The sequence below is a fragment of the Carlito syrichta genome, unplaced genomic scaffold (genome assembly GCF_000164805.1).
Source record: "Carlito syrichta isolate Samal-C Ts95f unplaced genomic scaffold, Tarsius_syrichta-2.0.1 Scaffold314364, whole genome shotgun sequence".
In the NCBI taxonomy this organism is placed as follows: Eukaryota; Metazoa; Chordata; class Mammalia; order Primates; family Tarsiidae; genus Carlito; species Carlito syrichta.
In genome coordinates, this window is record NW_007258460.1 from 607,338 (window position 1) to 613,740 (window position 6,403).

The 6,403-nt window shown below is 39.6% G+C and overlaps 1 pseudogene; it reads right to left on the minus strand.

Annotated features, from left to right (window-relative positions):
- Positions 1 to 302: 302 nt before the first annotated feature.
- On the minus strand, positions 303 to 4,695 carry LOC103274072 (annotated as a pseudogene).
- Between the last annotated feature and the right edge of the window lie 1,708 nt (positions 4,696 to 6,403).

Sequence of the window (6,403 nt, forward strand, 5' to 3'; positions counted from 1 at the left end):
TTATTGACCAACACAAGGAAACCTGCCTTGTGAAGATTATATTCCAGCAGGAAATGCTGAGTAATCAGAATTGGTAGGAACATCAGATAATACCAGACTTAAAGAGTAAATCAGTGAGAGAGTTAGATGAGCTTTTTCCTGCTGGCAATCACCAGTCATTGAAAAGTTATCTTTTATTTTATTTTTTTATTTGAATATATATATTTATTTAGAATGTAGCACTAACAGCATAACGATAAACTATCATTCACAAATCTTTATTAAGAAGCACATAATCTTAAAATATGTTTTTCCCCCAAGTAATTTAAGTATAGCATTATTATTATTTGGTACTAGAGTCAAAGATGACATTTAGATTTTTCAGCTTTGGGGCATTTAGTAACATCAACATGATTGTCTAGTCAGGTAAAGAAAAGAAATTCAAAAGCAGTTTCTTTTTCTTCTGCCAGTTCCTTTGCAGTAAGATCCATTTTCTCACGTGAGAAATCATCAATAGGGAGAACTTCAATGAAATTCCAAGTCTTATTCTTGATGATAACAGAGAATGAGTAGAGCAGATCATCAGGAATCCCACAGGAATTGCCATCAGAGATAACGCCCATGGACACAAACTCTTCCTCTGGGGTTCCAAACCAGATGTCTCTGATTTGGTCAGCGATGGTTTTTGTAGCAGATATTGCACTGGATAGTTTTTGAGCACCACATTGCTGCAAGTTGTGATGAATTCTCCCTCGAGCCAGCTGTCATCCTTCACAGCTTTATAAACACCAACTTCCTTTCCTTGCAATGTCACCTTGGCATGGCTGACATCTGTATACTGAGGTGAGGAATGGTTTTCCCTGATAATGACATTCTTTACATCATCAGCAGTGACACCAAGTTTAAGAGCAATTTGAGCTTTAGCTTCATTATGATCCAAACGAGTCAAGCAACTGAAGTTCTCTTTGGGGATAGATGGAGTCGACTTGGAGAGAGTCAGGCGTTTGGTATTTGACTGAGTTTCCCACAACAATAACCTTAACTGACTTCTTGGCATATTTCTCCAAGGCTGCACCCTGGCTTTTGAAGATTTTCACATTTGCTTTCAGTAAATCTTTTCTCTCTATGCCTTCCCTTCTCAGCGTGGAGCCCACCAGAATGGCCACATTCGGATCTTTGAAGGCAATCTCTTCTCTATCTGTTGCCATGACATCTTTTAGGAGGGGAAGGACACAGTCTTGCAGTTCTATTAGGACAGTATCCAGAACACCCACCATGGGGGGTGGTATCCAAAAGCACAAGAATTATAGGCTGGTCTTTACCAAAGACAGATCCATTTCCAAAACTGTACAGCAGTGAATATGCAATTTGACCAGCTGCTTCAGTCACAAGGACTCTGATTGGTTCAGATGTGATTGGGAACTGAGAGGACAATTTCAGGAGTTGCAAAATCTTAAGAGTTATCTTTTCAATAAGGGGCTTGAGGGTCCTGGGTTCATTTGAGGTAATCTGTGTTTGACAGATTCTGGAACACTTATTCTGTCTCTGCCCAGGAAAATACCACAGGCCTCTGCTTCTTCAATGTGTGTGTTGTACATAAGGGAGAGACTTGCTGAAAATTATTTGCTAACAAGAGAAAGTAGTACCACGAAAAAAAAGAGCTGAACTAAAATAATGGTTCTACCATTAACCAGCTTTGTGAATTTGGGCATGCATGTACTTCCCTGGGGCTCAGCTTCCTCCACACTTTTTACCTGATATTGTTTGCTCTATTTCACAGAGTTGAGGAAGTAAAGGAATTTATATGAAATTTCTTAGGTAACTTTGAATCAGTATATATAAAGAACATAAAGATCTAATATGCAGTCCATCGAAATTATCAGGCTTGATTCCAGATTTTCCTTAGCTTTATTTTTCTTGGTTGGATTTATTTATTTAGCATTCACAAAGTAGAAAATTCTCACTTCCTTCCCCCATATTGACATTGTCTCTCATATTTCCTGGGAGATTAGAAGAGGGTGTCCTAGCTGGAAAAGACATGGTATAAAGGGATATTGTCATGGGAAATTTTGCTGTTGCAAAAATCGTTGCTTTTATCCTCGCAGTTCCTACTAGCACCTCCCACAGCTTTTACCTAAATTTTATTAACTCTTATGGCCTCTACATTTTAGCTAAGTAATGTTAGTATGTAACCAAGCCTCTACTCTCTTCCTCAAATGGTGGGCTACCTCATGGAGAAATAAACACTTCTTTTTTTGTTTTGTTTGTTTGTTTGGTTGGTTGGTTTTTTGAATTGGAGTCTCACTCTGTCGCCCAGACTGGAGTGCAGTGGCTGCTCCCAGCCACCGCAGCCTTGACCTGCTGGGCTCCGGCGATGCTTCCGCCTCAGCCTTCCGAGTAGCCGGAATTACAGGCGTGCACTACCACGCCCAACTGATTTTTTGATTTGTTGTAGAGATGAGGTCTCGCTGCCCAGGCGGGTCTTGAACCTGCAGGCTCAGGCAATCCACTCATCTCAGCCTCCCAAAGGCTCGGGATTACAGGCTGAGCCACTGAGCCCGGCTAACACTTCTATAATATAGAAGCTGGAGGAGATCTTAGAAGTCTTTCCTATCCTCATTCTTCTTAGAGATGGAAAAACAAAGACCCACATATCTTGTCCAGGGATAAACATGACTTCATAGCAGAGGGAAAATTAGGACCCTGTCTCTCTCTCCAAAACTGTGAGGTAACGTTTGCAGCAAAACATATGCCAGGTTGATTTCAGCAATATGGGGGATGGAAAGGTCTTTCTCAGAGAAATCCCTTCTTCAAAACTGTGAAGCTCAGATTAAGAGGTTTAACTTCATAAGTTCCCAGGATTCACCTATGACAGGGATATAGAAGTCTTCTCATTAAAAATGCAAAATAAAATTGACACATAGAAACCATTAACTACCCGTTAGGCTTGTTTCAAATGCTTTGCAGGTGTTAATTCATCCACTTCTCACAACAATGTTATAAGGTACCACAATTATCTGTATTTTACACTTGAGGCAAGCTAGCCAAAGTTAAGTAACCTTTCTAAGGTTATTATTAGCTTAGAAACTGGGGTGGGAAATAGGAGTCAGACTGCAGAGCCTAAACTGTCATTCACCCTTTCATGCAACACGTATTTTCTATACACACTCTTCCATGTAAACACTACTGCTTCTTAGTGTAAGAGAATAAAACAAAATTATTAGGCCCAGGCTTCCTCTGGCTTCAGTAGATTGTCTAGTGGGAAAGGTTACTTGTCCTAGTTCCTCTAAAGAGTTACAGGCTTAAGGCAAGATGACGTCTTTCTTGGGTCAAGGAGCACCTAGGTTTCCCAAATAAATATCTGACAAACAATAGAACTTGCAGTATGTATATGTATATATGGAGAGAGACAGAGATAAAGATTCCTTCTTTATTTGTTTTGTTTTGTTAAGTGTAGGTGAAGATGTTCATCATTAATTCAGGTACCACAATGAATGTTCTTTTTTGCATTAAAAGACAAGCAACATAAAATAAAAAAAAATCAACCCAAGTGGCAGAGGCAACAGGAGGCAATTTGCATAGCTCCAAGAATATCACATTCATAATTGGTTCCAATATTCCCATTGTGTGAATTCCACGGTTCTTTAGGCCATGGATGTTTGTGGTAAAAAACCAGCATGGGGGTGGAAACACAGTAAAGCAGAGAGTGGGAGAAAGAACCACTGGTAAGTAACTCTCAAAAATACTCATTGACCAGTTCCATTGAGAAAAAGAGAATAACAACAACAAGGGCATTATGTGATATGGAAGAGAGACCTCTTTTAAGTAGAGGTTGTGTTGTGGTGTGCTAAAAATAGGGAAAAAAAGCCTGGACGAGTCGGATCATCTTGCTTTGCTGTGAGACTCTCGATAGTCCCTTTGCCTTACTGGGCTTCAGTTTCCTACTCCACAAAATGAAGAGTTCAAATGAGATGATTCTTTTGTTCCTGTCAGGAAAAGCTGAGTAACTCTTTGGACGGGAAGCACAAAGAGAACGCTCATAGCACAAAGCTGATGTGCAACCTTGGTGCAGATGTCTGTGAGTTCCACTTGCCCCATCAGATTTTCATCTTCCCAATGTTTACCACCTCTGGCTTCCTCACCATGAATGTCCAAAACCCATTCGACATAATGAGGAAAGTCTGATATTACACAAGAGTGCCATGGAAATAATTGGAATGGAGTTTATAAATCAAAAACAGTCTTTAAGCCAAGGGACAGGGAAGCTCTTTTCCTCAGGAAAGAACACATTACACTCATGAGAGAGAGGCAGGCATTTACCAATCCTGCCACCCTTACTAAGGGAGGTCAAAGTGTTACAGAGGCTGTGATGATGAGCAAAAACTGTAGTATTGTCCCCAGGACAAGAGGTAATGAGGCTAAGGAGGTGAAAGATGGAAGAGAGAACCAGCCAAACTACATTCTTATGAATAGGATATTATACCAGGGAAGAAGAAGGGCTGTATCTGGGGAGACAGGACTCCCATAGATTGCCAAATGCTGACTGAACACTAACCAGCCATGGGACAATATGATGCATTCTGCTGAGCCTTTGGTGAGACTGAGCTTACGGTTTTTGCCTTGCATTTGCCTCTTGAAGATATCACAGGCCTGAGGGTGGGGGCAGTAACCACCTCCAAGGATTAGTCTGGAACTCCTGGCAAAATGCAGTCGCATTGGGACCCTATGCACCATAACGGAAATTAGCACTCAGCTGGGAACATCAGGTTTAAGAATGAAATACAATGTGGATGTCTTCAGCAGAGAGGAAAAAGGAAAACGAAGAAATGGAATGTTTCAAAGATAAATTTTATATCATTTTAATGAGAGTCTGTGCTGCTTATGAGTAAATTACGTAGAGTAACAATACCTTAAAGACCTGAATAAAGCAAGGGAAAAAGATATTTAGGTGTCCTTTTCCCCAAAGTATAAAAACAAATATCATACATGTACATATATACATAATATACACTTCCCAGTGTCTCGAGAGCCATTTTGAACACTGGGTGGTGTTAGGCAAGTATTTCCTAGGGTTTCTTCAACATGAGTAAGAGTCACAAAAGTACTATTTCTTAAAATATTCTTTTATGACCTCTCTGTTGGATATCTATGAACGTCAGCATTTGTCCTAAGATACCAAAGGTGCTGGTACCTGGATGCCACTATAATTCCAGAACCCTTGAGAACAAACGTTCTGAACATTTTCAAAACGCATTTGGCAGGAAGCCCTGTGGAATGACACAGCCTAATTTTCTCTATTAATTTCACAGACCAGAGTCTGACAATGGGTTGGTCTTTTTGTTTTCTCCTTTCATTCTCTTTAAAAGTTCCAGCATTTTGCACTCCAGTATTGTGAGTACTTCCAAGTGCTTTCTCTAACATTTAATCTAGTAGGGAAGAGTAGTATTAGGTAGGCATTGATAAGTTGGACAGATATTGAATATAGGTGATACAAACTAAGCTAAAAAATGGGAGAGCAGAACAATCAACTTATAGAAGACAGTACCTGGGGTTTAGGAAGATCAAATCGTTATTCAAAATCACCATTTCTTTTACATATAAAATAGTGGTATTCTCAAGATTATAGAGAAAACGTCAGAGGAGTTAAAGCTCTTATATGAGTCTTCATTTTCCATCTAGAGTTGCTAATGTCAAACTCTCTCTGCGTAAAATTTCCTCCAGTCACTTGTCCTTCTGTGTCAAACTTTTGTTTCAGTTACAGAATGCTGGACCTCCACGGTCCTAAGCCTAGAATTCTCATTAGAATCAAAAAGGGAAGTTCACCTGCCAGTACTTGCCACTCACTTGGCACATAGACAGAGTCAGGATTAGTGTGAGGAGTTACAAATCTCATAAATTTTGTGGACACACCCAACATGACTCTAAAAGTACAATTTAAACTAATGAATTACTCTTCTCTGAGAAAGATATACATGTTTAGTGCTCTTTAAAGCTCTAGAGATAAAAAAGGGACAAGTTTCCAGGTGCTTTTAGATCTGCATTTAATGAAGAGCATGTCTTTGAGCCTGCTAAATTTTGTCTTGTAACTATACCTCATTTCTGTACTGGGAGAGGTGTTTCATGCCATCCTTCAGTAGTCTTCTAAAGGATATTACTGAACTACTAACAAGTTAGGGATTCAAACTTCTCATGTGACAGATGGTGAAACTGAAGTGCAGATGATTGAGCATCTGGCCCAAATCACCAGACTTTTCTCAGTCCGGTGTCCTTTCCATTCTATCTCTTCATATTTCCATGGAAATTAATATATCTGCATAACTATTTTTGGAATGAGTCTGAAGCACCAGGGGGAAAGGCATAGTATAAATCAAGTTTAGAAAAATGATAATGGATACTAAGGGTTTTATGGGTACAAAGAGAATGT